The sequence below is a fragment of the Hemiscyllium ocellatum genome, chromosome 12, assembly GCF_020745735.1.
Source record: "Hemiscyllium ocellatum isolate sHemOce1 chromosome 12, sHemOce1.pat.X.cur, whole genome shotgun sequence".
Lineage (NCBI taxonomy): Eukaryota > Metazoa > Chordata > Chondrichthyes > Orectolobiformes > Hemiscylliidae > Hemiscyllium > Hemiscyllium ocellatum.
In genome coordinates, this window is record NC_083412.1 from 88,278,445 (window position 1) to 88,297,442 (window position 18,998).

Consider the following 18,998-nt stretch of genomic DNA (forward strand, 5'->3'; position numbering starts at 1 on the left):
GCTACGATGTTCCTGTATTACAACAGTGACCAAACTTCAAAAGTATTTCAATAGCCATGGAGTGCTTTTGAAATCATGAGAGACCAGGATATAAAGTAAATCTTTCCTTTAGCTTCAAATTACTTCTATGCAATTCAGTTTCTTTGAAAACTGGTCAATACGAGCTCCAAGTTTTTGGTGGAGAGATGGCTTCATGAAGACAATCAAGGTTTGCACCAATTGCGGTCAGTTTCAAAGCAAGACATTCTGTCTCAGATAGAGAAAGCCCCAATTAATTGAAATGAACGGAATCATTTGAGAAACAAGAATTTGTTTTTGGTAAATCAAATAATGTTGATCTCTTATGGGTTGACACAGAGTTCAGCCAAATCTGCTCAGTAATCCTGACAAGTACCTATACCTGTCATTTACACGTCGATGTCAATGTTCATCATTATTCCTGAGTCATAAATGGAAGGAACACAGCTCATTCTGTAGTCAATCTGTGATTGTGAAGCATTTGAGTTTTTGATGAAACAAATTGCAAAGAGAGGTAGCGGGCTTTCTGCTAAGAATTGGCAGCACAGTGGCTCAGTGGTTAGCACTGCTGCCTCACAGCACCAGGGTCCCAGGATCGATTCCAGCCTCGGGTGACTGTCTGTGTGGAGTTTGCACATTCTCCCTGTGTCTGCGTGGGTTTCCTCCAGGTACTCCAGTCCAAAGATGTGCAGGTTAGGTGAATTGGCCATACCAAATTGCCTCATAGTAATAGGTCAATTAGTCAGAGAGAAATGGGTCTGGGTGGGTGTCTCTTTGGAGGCTCGGTGTGGACTGGTTGGGCTGAAGGGCCTGTTTCCACACTGTGGGGAATCTAATCTAATTGCGCAGTTGAGCAATGAGAAAAAATTGACTACTGTAGACAGATCAATACAATGTAAGCTCTTCCAACTGACTGCCCTTCGGGTTAGAAGTCACACATTAATGATCAAACAGTGTCCCACACTTTAGTGTGAGGTTGCTATGAATGAGTTCCTCAGTTTAGTAATGGGGAATGGGATAGTCTTCGATTTGAATGCTCCAGAGTCAACCACAGGCACTCCTGATTATTGTAATTCTCTTCATAGTTTACCATGTAGTTCTGCAAACCATTGTAATAAGCTGAGAAGACTGTACTCAAACAGAGAAACCTGACCCACCCCTAGACCAGATGTACCTCTCACTTTTGGGCCAACCTCCACTAACAGGCTACAAAGCGAAGATGAATAGGTTAGTGGGCAACACTACATCACATTGAACAGAGGGTCAATGAAACAATATGACCTATCATAACAGCCCTGGATGCACCCATACCTATGGTCACCACTGTGGGTGTCAGATCGGCTTTCTTCAGAGTGAACCCATGGAAAGCGACTGGCCCAGATGGAGTCCCCAGCCATGCATTCAGATCCTGTGCAGACCAGCTGGCAGGAGTATCTGCAGACATCTTTAACCTGTCCCCGAGAGGTTAATCCTACCAGATTCAAGAAGATCAACACCATCCCAGTGCCAAAGAAACATTATGCATGACTACCGCTTCGGAGTTTGAACCTCCATCGTTGTGAAGGTCTTCAAGAGGTTAGTCATGGCTCGTGTCAACTCCAGCCAATCAAATTGCCTTAATCCTTTTCAATTTGCTGATTGGCACATCAGGTCCATGGCAGGCGCCATCTCCCTGTCCCTACACTCATCCCTAAAAATCTGGGTAATACGGATACCTGCATCAGGCTCCTCCTTATTTACTACAGTTCCACTTTCAACACCATAAGTCCAAGCTTGGGTCTCAGCTCCCTCCTCTGTAATTGGATCCTCAACTTTCTGACCCATAGAACACAATCAATTAGAATAGGCAACACTTTCTCCAAGCTTCCATTGCCTCAGACAACTCCTCTCCCACTGTAATCCTCAATACTAATGCCCTGCAAGTTTGGGTCCTCTACATTATTCCTTATACACTCACAACTGTGTGGCCAAATTCCACCCCCAACACCCTTTGCAGGTTTGCTAACATTACCATCATTGCAGGTCAGATCCCAAATACCGACAAGACAGAATACTGGATAGAGATAGAGTGCTTAGCGCCATGGTGCAAAGACAACAATCTCTCCATCAATGTCAGCAAAATGGAGGAGCTGATCATTGACTTTGGGAAGTGGAGGCCATGGCCCTGTCTGCATCAATGGTGCTGAGGAGGAGTTGCCAAGTTCATGGGAGTGATGATCACCAACAATCTGTCCTTTCCACACACATTAACGCGAATGTCAAGAAAGCACAACAACCTCTCTACTTCCTCAGGAAGCTAAGGAAATTCAGAAGTCCACAAGACTCTTCCTAATTTTTATATGCACCATAGAAAGCATCCGATCTAGATGCATCACAGTGCTGTATGGCAACTGGTCTTCCTAAGACTACAAGAAACTAACAGACAGTTGCGAACACAGCCCAGTCCAGCATACAAACCAGCCTTCCATCCATTGGCTTTACCTATACTCTCCACTTCCTCGGGAAAGCAAGCAATATAATCAAAGACCCCACCCACCCTGTTTATATGCTCTTCTACCCTCTTCCATCAGGCAGAACTTATAAAAGTTTGAATACATGGACGAGTAAATTCAAGAACAGCTTCTTCCCCACTGGTATTAGACTTTTCAGAGGACCTTTCAAATGTTAATTCTGATCTCTCTCTCTCCCTCTCTCCCTCTCTCTCTCTCTCTCTGCACCTTCTCTGCAACTGTAACACTGTATTCTGCACTCTGTTCTGCTATCCTGATGCATCTGTTTGGTACAATCTGCCTGTGGAGCATGCAAAACACCACTTTTCACGGCATCTCGGTACATGTGATAACAATAAATCAATCTCAGACCCATGAATGAGCCACTGGATGCATGTAAGTAAGGAGAGGAACAGTCGGTGGAGGTGCCGGAGATCATGTGCAGATGGCACTGAAAGACAGAGGAGTCTGATTAAGTTCTGCCTGATGGCATAGTTCCAGCATGTTACCAGAAAACTGTTTCCATGCAAGAGGTCCAGCAGAGCAAGCAGCATTTTCACCCTCCCCGTCTAGAATACCACCCCCCCACAATCACTGTAGGTTGCTTTCCTCACTGCCCTTCTTCAATCTCTGTGCACATCCCCCCCTTGACAATCAGCCTTCCCACTATCTCCCTTGATATTTCTGATCTTCCCTCAATCCTACACCCATCTAGATCCCCTAGCCCAGTATTAGTCTTTCACTGCCTTTATTCAAACCACCTGCTCTCTCTCTCTCTCTCTCTCTCTCTCTCTCTCTCTCTCTCCATGGAACACATCACTATCCTAACCTGAACTTCCAAATCTCATCCTTCCTTGTCTGCCTTTTATTGCATCTCAGAGATTCTGGCCCAGAGATTCTCTACCAACAACTACGCCCTTTGAGTTGCAGTCCTTACCATTTCTACCTAACTCACTGCTTTCTCTACCTTATAAGTTGAGCCCCCATTTGAGTTGAGCACCTTGTCACGTTGAGCCCTGTTTGCCAGCTCCTGTCAGGTTGACTGGTTTCAGCCAATATGGTTGCCTCACTTGAGAAAGCATGATGATCCTATTAGGCTTCACCCCAACACTGTCAAGCAATTGATTATTAAATTCATCTGATAAGGTGATGGTATGTGCAGTGGTGGAACACATTGTGCTGATAAGGCCCAGCATGTTTGAACAATGAACAAACAAATTAATCGATGGGTAGAATACATAGTCAAAAATAATAAATGATGCTAGAGAGCTTGAGATGGCCCTCGATGCCTTTCCTCATTAGTGTCAGAGTGTCTTGAAACAAAGGCTTTGATAGGCAAAGAAATCCCTACCAAGAGGTCAGTTTAGCTCGCTTGTGTGTGCTGGATCAGTAGCAAACAAGGGAATGTCATTGATAAAAACAGAAATTGCTGGAAAATCTCAGCAGGTCTGGCAGGATCTGTGGAAAGAAATCAGAGTTAATACTATGGCTCCAGTGACGCTTCCTCAGAAATGATAGAAGCTGGGAAAAGGTTTGTATATATTCTGAAGGGTGGAGGGGGGGAGAGGAGGAAATGATAGGTGGAGATGGAGCCCAGAGACAGAAAGAAAGGACAGCAGTTGGGCACACATAATAATGGGTAAAGGTCAGGCTGGGAATATGAATAGCTGTTAATGGGGACCATTAGCTAACATTGGGTTTTGTGTGGTAGCAGCCCATGTGATGACAAGACCTGATGTGTGTAAGGGCTTGAGAGAAGGTGCTCACTCCTCAAATTATTGAACTCAATATTGATACCAGAAGGTTGCAGGGTCCCCAAATAGAAAATGAGATGCTGTTCTTCCAACTTGTGTTGAGCTTCACTCAGCACTGTAGCAAGCCTGAGACAGAGATGTTGGCCAGGTAACATGGTGATGTGTTGATTTAGCAGGAAATCAGAAGCTCACAGTCATTTTTTGCAGACAGAAGATCATGGGCATATTGACACAATGTCCACAAAATTCCCCATTTTAAATTGGGTCAGAGTAGTCCTCCTAACAGAATCGAAAGGTTCAGAGCTATGGTCTCTCGATTAGGTTGTGTACAATATCAAACACCTAGCAACTAACATATGCTTAGGAATTGGGAATGAGGGTCCAAACAGACTTAGTGCATCAGGACTAACAGTAGAAGAGCTAAATGATCCCAAATGATGTAGATTACATTAAAGGACTATATTGGTGTAGATAAAAGGTTGGTTGCCGAACCGGAAGTAGAGATTAGGCAAAAGTGCGCCTATATCAGGTTAGTAAGATTTAGTGAATGGTGTTCCAAAGTATAGGTGCTGTTAGCTCAACAGTTTGACAATTTATATAAATAATTTGCATGTAGGTACCAAAGGCATGGTTGCTAACCTTGTTTATATTTTATTCATTCATGGGATGTGGTTGTCACTGGGCAGCATTTATTGTCCATTCCTAATTGCCCAGAGGGCAGATAAGAGTCAATCACATTGCTGTGGGCCTGGAGTCACATATAGGCCAGACCAGGTAAGAATGAAAGATTTCCTTCCTGAAAGGATATGAGTGAACCAAGTGAGTTTGTCCCAACGATTGATAATGGTTTCATGGTTATCATTAGACTCTTAATGTCAGATTTTTATTCAATTCAAATTCCACCATTGCCATGGCATTGCCTAAGTCTCTGAATTAATGGTCTAATGATAATATCACTAAGGAAACACCTTCCCCAAGTTTACTAATGACACAAAGGTATGTAGAGATATTAGTTATGAACAAGGTACAAGGAAGTTTACAAAAAGATAAGTTATGTGATGGATGAAGATGTGGCAAACAGAATATGATGTAGGAAAACATGAAAGTGCCCACTTTGCAGCAGGAGTTGAAAAGGAAGCATATTATCTAAATGGTGAGAGGTTTCAGAGCTCTAGGTGCAGTGGAATTTATGTGTGCTGGTGTATGAATCACAAAGAGTTAGTGTGCAGTTACAGCAAATAGAATAGACTAGAATCCCTACAATACAAAAGCAGGCCATTCAGCCCCTCAGGCCCACAACAACCCTCCAAAGAGCATCCTGCTCAGATTCACATCCCCCACCCTATCCCCATAACCCTGCAGTTCCCATGGTGAATCCTCCTCACCTGCACATCCCTGGACACTGCTGGACAATTTATCATGGCCAATCACCTGATCTGCACATCTTTGGACTGTGGGGAGAAACCAGAGCACCCAGAGGAAATCCAAACAGACAACATGCAAATGGACAATCACTCAAGGCTGGAATCAAACCTGGGTCCCTGTTGCCTTGATGCAGCAGTGCTAGCCTCTGTGCCATCAGGCTGTGTAATAAGGAAAGCTGTGTCAAAGTAATAAGGAAAGCTAATAAAATGTTATTTATCAGGAGAGGAAATAAATACAAAAGTAGGGAGTTTATGATTCAGTTACACAGGGCACTAAAGAGACTGTAACTGGATACTGTGTTCAGTATAGGTCTCCGTTATTGGCTAAGACTGACACGTCCACCGGGAATTCTGAAAGTCATGTAGCACAAACCTGGGACGCCCTGACAAATCTTTACAAACTTCGACTCTTCTATTACGCCCAGTCAATTTTAAATTTCAGAAAGGATTCCAGTAACTCTGTATGATCTGGAATTCACAACTCACGGTTCTCAGAGAAACAACTGGAAAATAATTTGTGTATTCAATCAGGTTTTAAATGTGAATACTGGCTGCTTAAATGCAAATCTACCATGGTAAATATGTCAGACAGTTGAAATTTACCACTAATCATTTTCTGTTGCAGATTTAACAAAACTTTTATGGGCTATTGATCAAGTGAGTGCTTTCTCCTGCATGGTGCTTGTTGCTGGAGCTACACAATGGACAGTCTGTCATTACACCACCAAGTTAACTACTTTTTATAAATGATTGATCTTATCAGATTTATTCTGGGACCTTACTTATCCTGTGAAACAGCTGGGCTCCCACATAATCCAAACACTCTCAACCTAACAGTATTTGATAAATAAGCGATTGGTTTCCCTCTAACTGGTGTATTTAGTGCAGGGATTGACAATGTGGTAGACATGGGCTGTACAGTGCAAAATTGGAACAAATTCTTTGTTCAGCTGCTGTATACTGTATTAAGTGCAGCAGTTGACAATGGGGTGCGTAGAAATGCTATCACCCAGAATGGATTGGAGAGTATTTATTCTCCTCACTTGGTGCATATATAAAAGAAAGAATCCATTCTAAATGAAGATGAGACCCTTTTTTCTGTCTCAGAGGAGCTTTAGTCTGCGAAATTCTCTTTCCCGGGGTGAAGCCTGGATCATTTATTGTATTCAAGGCTGTGTTAAATGGATACATTTTTTTACAGACAAAGAAATCAAAGGTTATGGAGGGCAAACAGGAAAATGGATATGAGATCACAACCAGATCACGAAGGTTGATCAAAGGATCACATTCTGCTGCAAAGTTCAGTCTGGTCACAAGTGTTGACTTTGTGTTGAAATCAAATTACTATTTGAGAAGACTGTCAGCAGGCAACACTAAGAAATGATTTCATGATTTGTACTAATATTCAGACCATTTAGAGTATTTGTTGGATTCAGCTTTGACAATTGCCACACAAGTGGCTGAAACAGTTTGTATTGCAAATCTTATTAGTGTATTTTTTCAGATGTAGGGTGGGAGGGGGTGCAAACCTTTATTGGCTCTTTGGAAACCTCTTGCTGAACTTGGAAAGCTATCACTTGTCTGAGAGAGTGTCACACCCTTGGATGAAAAGCAGAGAATAACAGATATTCAAGAGAGGCTGTGAGATCGTGGAACCCAAACTGTTTTAAAACGCCTGTTGAACTCAAAGCAGGGGGCAGTGGGAATCTGGAAATTCTCTCCCCGAAGTGGTTAGTGATTCTTGGAACGTTTGGAGTTTTCAGAATTTGGATGACTAGAATTTTATTGGGAGGGTGTGTCGAGGGATTATGGGTTGGGACAAGTAGCAAGAGTTGAGGTGGAGGTCAGACATGATCCTAACCAATGGCAGAGCTAGCTTGTGGAACTGAATGGTTCACTCTTACTTTTACGTTCCTTTACTCCCACATGCAATCATTTCTTGCAGTTATCTTTTATAATAACCATCTTGCCCAGTCATTGGGAAGCAATTTAACTAAATTCACCGAAGTTAAATAAAAAAGTTTTATTTCTTGCGACTGCCATAATCGACATTGGTTTCTATGCCTTTGATGCACCCATAACATCAAACTGTTGGCTTAACTTTACTGCTCTATTGACAAGATATTCCACTTTTCTTTTGGTGGTTATTGCATGCAATTAAGTTGGTCAGAGGTAACAGATAGCGATGCAGGGCTTTACGATCCAGGAAGAGGGTAGAATTTAAGACACTGGATGTAAAGACTTCAAGACCAGTCATAATTGAGGGTTTAGAGATTAGTAGGAATCAAGACTGCAGGTATAACAACATCATTCCATTGCATCTTATAATCGCATATTTCTAGGGGCCAAGGATCAAGATGTTGGTGGAAGACAGCGTTTGAGGTTGGGGATCAGAGTAAGTTGGTTTGATTTAATTAACCTTACCTTCCTGTGACTGGTGAAAGGAGGACTGGGGATTTTTTGATTATGGACTCAAAGAACAAAGAAAAAAAACAAAGAAAATTTACAGCCCACAGGAACAGGCCTTCGGCCCTCCAAGCCTGAGCAATTCCAAATGTACTATTTAAACCTGTCGGTCAATTCCTAAGCATTTGTATCCCTCTGCTCCCCACCGACTCATGCATTTATCCAGACGCATCTTAAATGAATCTACCATGCCTGCCTCTACCATCTCTGCTGGCAATGTGTTCCAAACGCCCACCACCCTCTGTGTGAAGTACTTGCAGCGTGTATCCCCCTTAAACTTCCCACCTCTCACCTTGAAAGCGTGACCTCTCATTATTGAATCCTTCACCCTGGGAAAAAGCTTGTCTCTATCCACCCTGTCTATACCCTTCATGATTTTGTAAACCTCAATCAGGTCTCCCCTCAATCTCCTTTTTTCTAATGAAAATAAACCTAACCTACTCAACCTCTCTCTTCATAGCTAGCACCTTCCATACCAGGCAATATCCTCGTAAACCTTCTCTGCACACTCTCCAAAGCATCCACATCATTTTGGTAATGTGGCGACCAGAACTGTACACAGTATTCTAAATGTGGCCGAACCAATGTCTTGTACAATGTTAACATGACTTGCCAGCTCTTGTACTCAATACCCTGTCCAATGAAGACAAGCATACTATATGCCTTCTTGACCACTCTATCCACCTGTGCAGCAACCTTCAAGGTACAATGAACCTGCACTGTCAGATCTCTCTGCCCATCAACTTTTCCCAAGGCTCTTCCGTTCATTGTATAATCGCTCTAGAATTAGTCTTGCCTCAATGCATCACCTCACATTTGTCTAGATTGAAAAGCATCTGCCACTTTTCTGCCCAAGTCTCCAGTCTATCTATATCCTCCTGTATTCTCTGACAGTCCCTTATGCTTTCTGCTATTCCACAATCTTCATGTCATCTGCAAATTTGCTGATCATACCAACAGTGCCCTCTTCCAGATCATTTATGTCTATTACAAACAACAGTGCCCCCAGCACTGGCCCCTGTGGAACTCCACTGGTCACCTTTCTCCATTTTGAGAAACTCCCTTCAACTACTACTCTCTGTCTCCTATTGCTCAACCAGTTCTTTATCCACCTAGCTGGAACACCCTGTACACCATGTGACTTCACTTTCTCCATTAGTCTACCATGGGGAACCTTATCAAATGCCTTACTACAGTCCATGAATATGACATCAACAGCCCTTCCTTCATCAATCAACTTGGTCACTTCTTCGAAGAACTCTATTAAGTTGGTAAGGCACGCTCTCCCCTGCATAAAACCATGTTGCCTACCACTGATAAGCCCATTCTTTTCTAACTATAAATAGATCCTATCCCTCAGTACATTCCCAAGGGTCTTCAGTCACAGTCCTGATATCATTTTTAGGGAAATGTAGGTACTGTATCTGAGCGGTTAAACGTATTTGACATTTTGAAGGAAATTTAAAAGATCTGGATCACCCATGACCATTGAGAGAAGGGAATATCTCATTCTAACACTTGTGCGTTTGCTATTAGCATTCTTTCTTGCTGTTGCTTTGTCTTCAGATTTGGTGAGGATGGGGGTGGTGAAGAAATTATACTTTTCTTGTTGATTTTGGCACTTTTAGATGAAATGATTTGAAAGCTCTTCCTGAATAATGTAAAGTGATTGCTTGTTTAGGCTGCTGCATGACTGCTTTGCTGCCCCCTTTTCCTTGATCCTTTCCTCCAGCCTTCAGACAAGACAATGGAAATTTAACAGATGACGGCAGAAGGAAAGAGAGAGGGAGAGGTCAGGCCCAACCAGAGACTGAATTCTAGGTGAGGTACTAGAGAATGGTAAGGGAGGTAACAGTCCAAGCTGCTTAAAGCATTTTGATTTTTTACATTGCTTATACAAAGAAAAGATGTTGTCATACAATTCATTGCAAGTTACTTTTTACCGTTAATTTTCCATTATTAATGTTGATGGAAGATACATTTCGACATAACTATTCATCTTGCATTCACTTTTCAAGAATACGTAATCTATTCGTACACAAATATTTATACTGGATGAGAGGTAAGTGCTGTTTGGTTAGCAAGTGGGCTCTAATTGCTCTAAGTATTTCCATGGAGAAAGCACCAGTTAATCATGATTGTCAGTTAACTGCTAGGCTTTATTTAAGTATTAACCTGGGAATTGTACCTCTGATTTGTCAAAGCATTTGCATTGCCCTGAGGAATTGAAATAGGTTGTCACCTGGTTTGCTGAGTTAAGTGGCTTAATGGTTAGCACTGCTGTCTCACAGAACCAGGGACCTGAGGTCAATTCCAGTCGGTTTCCTCCCACAGTTCAAAGATGTGTAGGTCAGGTGGATTGGCCATGCTAAGTTGCCCACAATGTCCAGGGATATGCTAACTAGGTGGATTAGCCATGGGGCATGCAGGGATAGGGAAGGGGGGGATTGGCCTAGATGGAATGTTCTTCAGAGGGTCAGTGTAGATTCAACGGGCCAAATGGTCTGCTTCCATATTGTAGGGATTCTATAAGTTCTATGAGTTTTCCTTTACTGATCTGTCACTGGAGTGAATAGCACATTTGTCTATGTTTGTGGTCATCCAGTGTGACCTCTAAGTCATGGCTTAGAAATTGGTTGGAGCCACACCTAGTTTTCAAACACAAAAATGCTACCTACGCTTCCAGAACTTAACAGAATGCATACTTAAAGTTGGGAATGTAACACCCACTATATTAATGCAGGCCTCCAGGAACCTGGAACCATTTTAATGTCCTCTTTGTAAAATTGTTTTGCTCTGAGCTGAAGCATGCATTGCTGGACCATATACTGTCAAGAAAATCAAGTCTTAATGATCTCTCAATGAAATAAGTCCACAGAGGCCGGTGTCTCATGACCAAGTCACCCTTTATCGACACTTCGAGAGTCCTTGACTACTTTACTGCCTCAGACGCAGTCAGCTTACCAGAGTGTCAGTATCTCTAACACCTTTTTAATACATCAGCCAGGGTTCCCTTATTGGACCAGGTTTATAGCCCCAATCAGGGAACTCATATTCTGTGATGTCTAGCTGGCTGACCTCATCACAATCACTGCAACTAGCAGCCAATTTCTAACTGGAAGGTAAAATACTGCAGTTGCTGTAATGCTGACATCGAAACTGAAAATGGTGGAAATTCTCAGCAAATCGGACAACATCTGGAAATGAGGCAAAGACATCTTCAGAACAATGAAACTATTTCAGGACCAGTTCAGACCACCAACCAAGCAGGACATCTTTTTTTTTTAAATCCTGATCTGGGGAGCTGTGACAAGCAGGCGTGCTGCTGTAATCTCCATGCCTTCATGCACCACTGCCCTTTCCTGACATCACAAAGGTGCCCCCACAGACCCTGCCATTTGCAATCGCATGACCAACCCTCGTTTTGCTCAAGCCCTTCTTTATCAAGAATCCCTCTTCTATCAGTTGTCCTCGCTTGAAGTTGTCACCTTCGAAACACTTACATCAGGAAATCCAAACTTTTTCCAGCAGTTTCCTATAACTGAAGTCCAAGGTTTGATATCCGAATTGTTCAGTGTCAATTTCTTCAAGTCTACTTTCCAAACTTAACTCACAAGTTAAGACTGAGACATAGGTTTGTTCAAAGCCACCCACTTACACAGAATTAAAATCGGGCTCATGAAATGAGAGAACAGTGCAGTATTAAAGAAGATCATTCGGCAATCAGGACTGCACTGACTCTTTTACTAACCTTGTTGCCTTATTGTTCCTCATATCGCTGCAATGCCTCTTTGTTCTAATCAATTCCTTTTTGAATGCTGTTATTGAGTCTCCATCCGCCATCGAACCTGAAAGACAGGATTTAGTGATTTATTCATAGCTTCAATAGGATGCTTTACAGCTGGAGTTAATTTAAGTTGTTTTATCTGCACCCAACTTGTTCCAGTGAGCATCAAGTGGGAAAGTGAACAGTGATGAGTGTTGTCTGTAAATGAGAGCTTATAGAATAGCAACGATTGAAGGGAAGCTTCAGATAGAGATCCAATTTGTTTTAACCAAAATAATTATTTTATTCTTTTTTATAATTTCAGTTAATAGTCAATATATTGCTGTAGGGGAAAGTGAGGACTGCAGATGCTGGAGATCAGAGCTGAAAATGTGTTGCTGGAAAAGCGCAGCAGGTCAATCTTCTAGGAGATGCTGTAGGCCTGGAATCAAATGTAAGACAGCCCAGCTAAGGACAAAAGATTTCCTTCCCTGAAGGGCATGCGTGAACCAGATGGATTTTTACAACATTCAACAGTGGATTCATGGTTATCATTAGACTAGCTTTAAATTCAGATTTTATTGAATTCAAGCTTCACCATCTGCCATGGTAGGGTTTGTACTTTTTTGTTCATTCATGGGGTGTGGGCATCACTGGCTGGGCCAGAATTTATTGCCAATCCTACTTGCTTTGAGAAGGTGAGGGAATGGGTGTGGTTTATAAGGGTAAAGTCACCAAAATCTCAGAGGACCCATAATGCACTATCATTAGAGAACGATGACCCAAGGTGAGTTTAAACATAAGGGTCCCCACACCTTAAGCAATGGGCAAGGTTGAGAAATCAGAACTTCAGCCAGTGTGGGAATTGAATCCACACTGTCACTCTAGATCGTAAACCAGCCATCCAGCCAACTGATCTTACCAACCTGCAGAGTACCAATCAAGTGGGACTGCTTTGTCCTCGATGGTGTTAAACTTGTCGAGTATTGTTGGAGTTACACCCATCCAGATAATGAAGAGTTTTACGTGACACTCCTGCCTTATAGATGGAAGATTGGCTTTGGAGCATCAGGAGATAAGTTACTCACTGCAGAATTGATAAAAGCACAGCACGACTGGCAGCATCTGAGGAGGACGTTTAGGGCAAGACCCTTCATCAGGATTGAGGATGGGGAAGGGGGCTGAAAAATAAATTAGGGGAAGGGGATGGGGCGAGGGGAAATGTAGGTGGGATGCCGATAGGTGGGTGCAGGTAGGAGGTGCCCTCTTGACCTGACTTACCTGCCCATACTCCCACCTATCCACTCTACTTCCAGCTATCACCATTCCACCTACCTTTACCACCAGCTCCACCTCTCTGTTTACCTCCCAGCTCCCTTCCCCCTCCACATTCCTGATAATGGGCTTATATTAGAAATGTCGACTCTTATGCTCCTCAGATGCTGCCTGACCTGCTGTGTTTTTTCCAGTGCCACACTTTACCGAGTTTGACTCTCCAGCATGCAGTCCTCTATATCTCCTACCCACTGCAGGATTCCTAGTCTCTGACCTGCTTTTGCAGCCACAGTATTTATACGGCTAGTCCTGTTCAGTTTCTTGTCAATGGCAACCCTTAGGATGTAGATAGTGATGGTAATGCCATTGAATATCAAGGGGCAGGAATGTCACTCCACTGTCAGCTCAAACCTAGATGTTGTCTATATCTTGCTGCAACTGAACCTTTGCGCACTTGAACCCATGTCCCCAGAACTTTAGTCTGGGTCTGCTAGATTGCTAGTGCAATGATACCGCCACAACACCACCACCTTCCTTTAGTCTGTAAGTCTAGTTATTGAGTCCTCTGTTCACCTGTGCTCTATTTGTTATTATAACCAAATTTAAATATCTATCGTAAACCTTAATGCAGAACACAATGCCAACTGATCTCTGGGTAATATTGTAATACAGATAGTCCCATCTTGTTGCACTGTCTATGGTTACTGCTGCTCTCTGTCCAGTGCAGCAGCAACATCATTGGTTTCTGCAAACAATTGAAGCAGCTCTTAAAAATACTTGCACTGATCAGTTCAAGTATTTGAGGGCCAAAATCCAAGAGACAATTAGCATCTTGGAAACAAAGTCAGGGCGATTATCATGTGATTCACAGACCTTACAAAGGTCACTGGCCACTTTTATGCCTTGGTCTCAAGCAATCTCATGAGTGGGGAGAAACCACAGGGATAATGAGTGATTTTCAAATCACTGCCAACTCCCTTCGTTGTAAATGCCTCTGAGCAACTGACGGGTGCAACACCCCGAAAGCATGCAAGCTTGCACAGCCAGAATAGGACAGATTGTTCCTGGCACCCAGGCAGGGGCCACATGAGTCTGGCAGTGAACAGAAACACAAGATGGTCTTCAAGTAACCTCACAGGAATTTGTTCAGCATTTATTCCTTCCAATAGAGATTCAGTTTGATACGCAGGAAGGAAGGTGGCATTTTGGTACATTCAACATCATGGAATAGTGCAATAACACATCACATTACATTGTGTAACCGAAGAAGAAGTTTGCAAACATTTCCCTGTTTTATTAGTACGCAATCATCTCCATTAAACATTGCACAAAATAAAAAGATTTCTACAACAAGAAAGCTGTAGTCAGCCTCAGGTAAAATGTATTGACAACAGTCTGAATTCAGTCCCTGACATTCTTTTAAGTGCTGCCTCAGGAGAACAAATACTACATCGGCCAAGTTTGCAATGATCCAAATGCTTATTTTTAAATTGAAGCAAGGGAAAGCATACAACTTAGCAAGACAATTGTCATGACCTACTCAGCCGCAAACCACTGACCTCCTCTTGCAGTAATTTCCAGTAACTCAAATGTCAGGTATTGTTGCTTTACAAGTTCCATGGTTTGTTGTTTTTTTTATCATTCACAGGACGACGGTGACACTGGCTGGGCCAACATTTATTAACAGCATTTATAGTTTGTTCTATTGTGTTTCTCTGAAACATTGTGCCTCTTCCCTTTGGGATGTAGAGGCTTTGCTCAGATGTCATTAACCATGTTTTAGCAGGAAATCAATTCACCCCAGGACCAAACCCTTGTATTCTCCAATAGTTAAGAATTCTTGATTGCATCAAGATGTGAATGTCATGAGCATTCCATTGACACAGGCGCTAATTTTACTTTCAGCTCGTCATAGTAAAACATCTGGACTTTAATAGAGTGTTAATTCCAAAAATAAAAGTGAGGGGGGCATTTCCTACAGGTATGAAGGGAATTGAAATATAATCAATGGTGCCTTTTACTCTGAACAAAATCAGTCTGCTTCACTGATACTGCTGTATCCAAGGTAAAATATATGATGAAATAGACCATTTGTGTGTTCTATGATCCAGTAGTGTATAGAAGCACATAGGAAACAGTCAAGGGAATGCAGGAGAAACACAGCAGGTCTGGCAGCATTTATGGAGAGAGAAACAGAATAAATATTTTCAGTCCACTATGTGTTTGCTTTGTTACAAACATAGCGGAACAGGAAGAGTTCATTTAGCCTCTTGAACCTGTCCAGTCCTTCATGGCTGATCTTAATGTTGACACCAACTTTCCATTTTGATTCCTAACCTGATGTAACAAAAATATCACAAAATCAATTTTGAAATTTTCAGTTGTTCTCAATTTGAAATCTAATTTTGAGGTGTTACATTCTTGTTCTGGATTCCCCTAACAGAAGAAGCAATTTATTTTTCCCCCCTTTAGTCATCCTAAGTAACCTAACTGGTCATAGAAAAGGAAGATGATGGCCTACTGGTATTATCACTGGACTGTTAACCCAGAGACCCAGATAATGTTCTGGGGACCCAGGTTTAATCCTGCCTTGGCAGATGGTAGAATTTGAATTCATTACAAATCTGGAATTAAGAATCTAATGATGGCCATAAATCGATCGTCAGAAAAACCCATCTAGTTCAGTAATGCCTTTTAGGGAAGGAAACTGCCATCCTTACCTGGTCTGGCCTAGACTCCAGACCCACAGCAATGTGGTTGACTCTTAAATGCTCTCTGGGCAATTAGGAATGGATAATAAATGCTTCCTAGTCAGCGATACCCTCATCATGTGAGTGAATTAAAAAAAACCTTGATCTGCTGATGTCTCCTGTTAGCGTGACTCACGAGAGTGTACATTTCATGTATCACTCTCTTTCACCAATAGTCCTATCTGAATTTCTCTCTTATGGGGACAGAAGAGGTTTCAATGCTTAGTTCAAGCTTCTGGAGTGCACTGAATGTGACACCTATTGGGGTGGATTTTACAGTTTTTGGCAAGTTGAGAGACAGGGATCAGAAAGCGAATGGCCCACTTGCTCCTATAATCCCACTCCCGTACTCCCGTGTCATCTCAGCTCAATCAGTCGAGCATGAGTTGGATGACCAATCACAGATTGCCTGGTGGGAGGGCAGCCAATCAGTGGTGGGAAGTGGAGATCTGTGCCCCAATGGGGAAGCCTAAGCAGCGATGTCATGTAGGAAAAGGATTGTGCCACAAAACGAGAGTTGTTCCATCACAAACGGAAAGACCCCACTTCCCACCCCCACCAACACTCTCAGTGTCTCTTTATTTCTTATAGCAGGCTTGTGTGGAGTTTGCACATTCTCCCCGTGTCTGCATGGGTTTCCTCCAGGTGCTCCGGTTTCCTTCCACAGTCACAAAAGTGTGCAGGTCAGGTGAATTGGCCATGTTAAATTGCCCATAGTGTTAGGGGAAGGGGTAAGTGTAGGGGTATGGGTGGGTTGCACTTCAGCGGGTCGGTGTGGACTTGTTGGGCCGAAGGGCCTGTTTCCACACTGTAGGTAATCTAATCTAATCTAATCTAATCAGGCTCAAAGTTAAAAGTTAATAATGTTAAAAAAAAGTGTAGACACTCCGCCACCTTCGTCAGCAGGTTGTGCAGCTCTGTGGAGCTCAGGACCCAGAGGCTGGCTTTTCTGCTGACCCTACATCAGCTCATCATAGGTGCCACATGGTATTCTCAAACCTTTTCCAGTTCACCCCCTGAAAAATCCAGCAGACACACACATTCCCATGCACTTGGCTCTGTAACGAATCCAGTCGCTGACTAACCGGTTATTTTGAAATGTTGATGAGCCTTTTGACTGTCAACACCATCACACGTTCACACCAGAGACCATCCAGCCTACACAATTTGCACCCCTCAAACCCAGCTCTTTGTTACACAGTACTTGGTAGTACCTGCAAAGTCGGAGCGGTTCAGCTATGAAGAAAGACTAGAACAGGCTGGGGGTTGCTTTCCTTGGAGTAGTCAAGGCTGAAGGGGCGAACTGATTGAGGTGCACAAAGCTCTGAGGGGCATAGATGCAGCAGAAAATCAGAAACCTTTTTTCTTACTGGAGGAGTCAATGACCAAGGATCGCAGTTTTAAGGTAACAAGCAAGGGGTTTGGAGGGGATTTGAGGAAAAATGTTTACCCAAAGGGTGGACGATATCTGGACATCACTGCATAAAATGGTGGTAGAGGCATGAACTCTAGAGTCATGTAAGAGGTATTTAGATGGAACACTTAAAATACAAACAAGGCTATAGACCAAGTGCTGGAAAATGGGGTAAAATACATAGGGGCTTGAGAACCAACAGGGACACAATGGTCTGCAAGTCCTTATTCTGTGCTGTAAAATAGTCATGACTTGAGAACATACAGTACTGGTATGGAGCTGGGTAAAAACCTGCACATTTAAACCTTCCAGGCAAATCTCTTCTTCTCTTCCAGTGTGCTCACTCATAATCAGCCATACTAATAAAACACCGCTCTGACTTCTCCCAGAAGATGTGATTAGTTTCCATTCAACTGCTAACTTCTGCTACTTTTCTCTATTTTAAGGCATTTGGCTTTCTTTGCAAATGAAATAAATCTCAAGAAAATCTGTTGATCGTCTTTGAGTGAAAAAAAACAAGCAATGGGAAATGCCTTTAAATCTCAGTCTGTACCTGAATACAGGAAGCCAAGAGTGTGAGTGAATAAACAGAACAGGAAAATAAATGGTGAAAGCATGACCCCGCAAACTTATCAACTATTTTTGCACACTTAACAAATGCATTTTGCTATTATCCTCAATCAATGGAAGCATTTTCATTTCAGGAGAGTTGTGGATTCAAATGCTACATCAAAGGCTCCAAATCTGGACTCTGCTTGTACTACTGAGGGAGTGCTGTAGTGGAGGTGGTGCACACTTTTGTGAGACTGCAGTACTGTTTCTCTTCCAGATTAAGTGCTGATGGAGGAGAAGGGACAGTTCTGAGGGAAAAGAAGAACAAGAAAACAAGATGCAGACTAATGCTGCCTGAACTGCTGTGCTCTTCCAGCACCACTGGTCCAGAAAATGACTGCTATCAACCCGTAAAGAGGTAACTGCTGTAAACCTCTATGACTCTTCATTGTCACTTACTTGCAGTGCCTAGTGATGCTTTTTATTCATTCATGGGTTGACAGCATCACTATCCAGGCCAGTATTTATTGCTCATCCCTACTTGCTCGGAGGACAGTTAAGAGTCAACCAGATTGTTGTGGGTTGGAGTCACATATTGGCCAGAGCAGGTAAGGATGCAGATTCCTTCCCGAAAGATGCGCGGGTCAGGTGAATTGGCCATGCTAAATTGCCATTGCGTTAGGTGTGCTAGTCTGGGTGGGCTACTCTTGGAGGGTCAGTGTGGACTGGGTGGCTGAAGGGCCTGTGTCCGCACTGTAGGGAATCTAATCTAATCTAAAAGATATTAGCGAACGAGACATGATTTTTTTTCCTGACAATCGGCAATGGTTTCATGGTTACCATTAGATTCTTTATTCCAGATTGTTATTTTGAATTCAAATTCCACCATCTGCCATGGTAGGTCCCCAGAAGCTTACAGGATCTCTGAATGAATAGTCCAGTGATAATGCCACTAGGCCATTGCTTACCTATACTAAATTTGTCCAACTCATTTCCAACATCACAACAGTCACTACACTTCAGCCACTGCTGTGACATTATGAAAGTCATTACAAAAATAGCTTATATACCAAAGTTTTCATGGCTACAA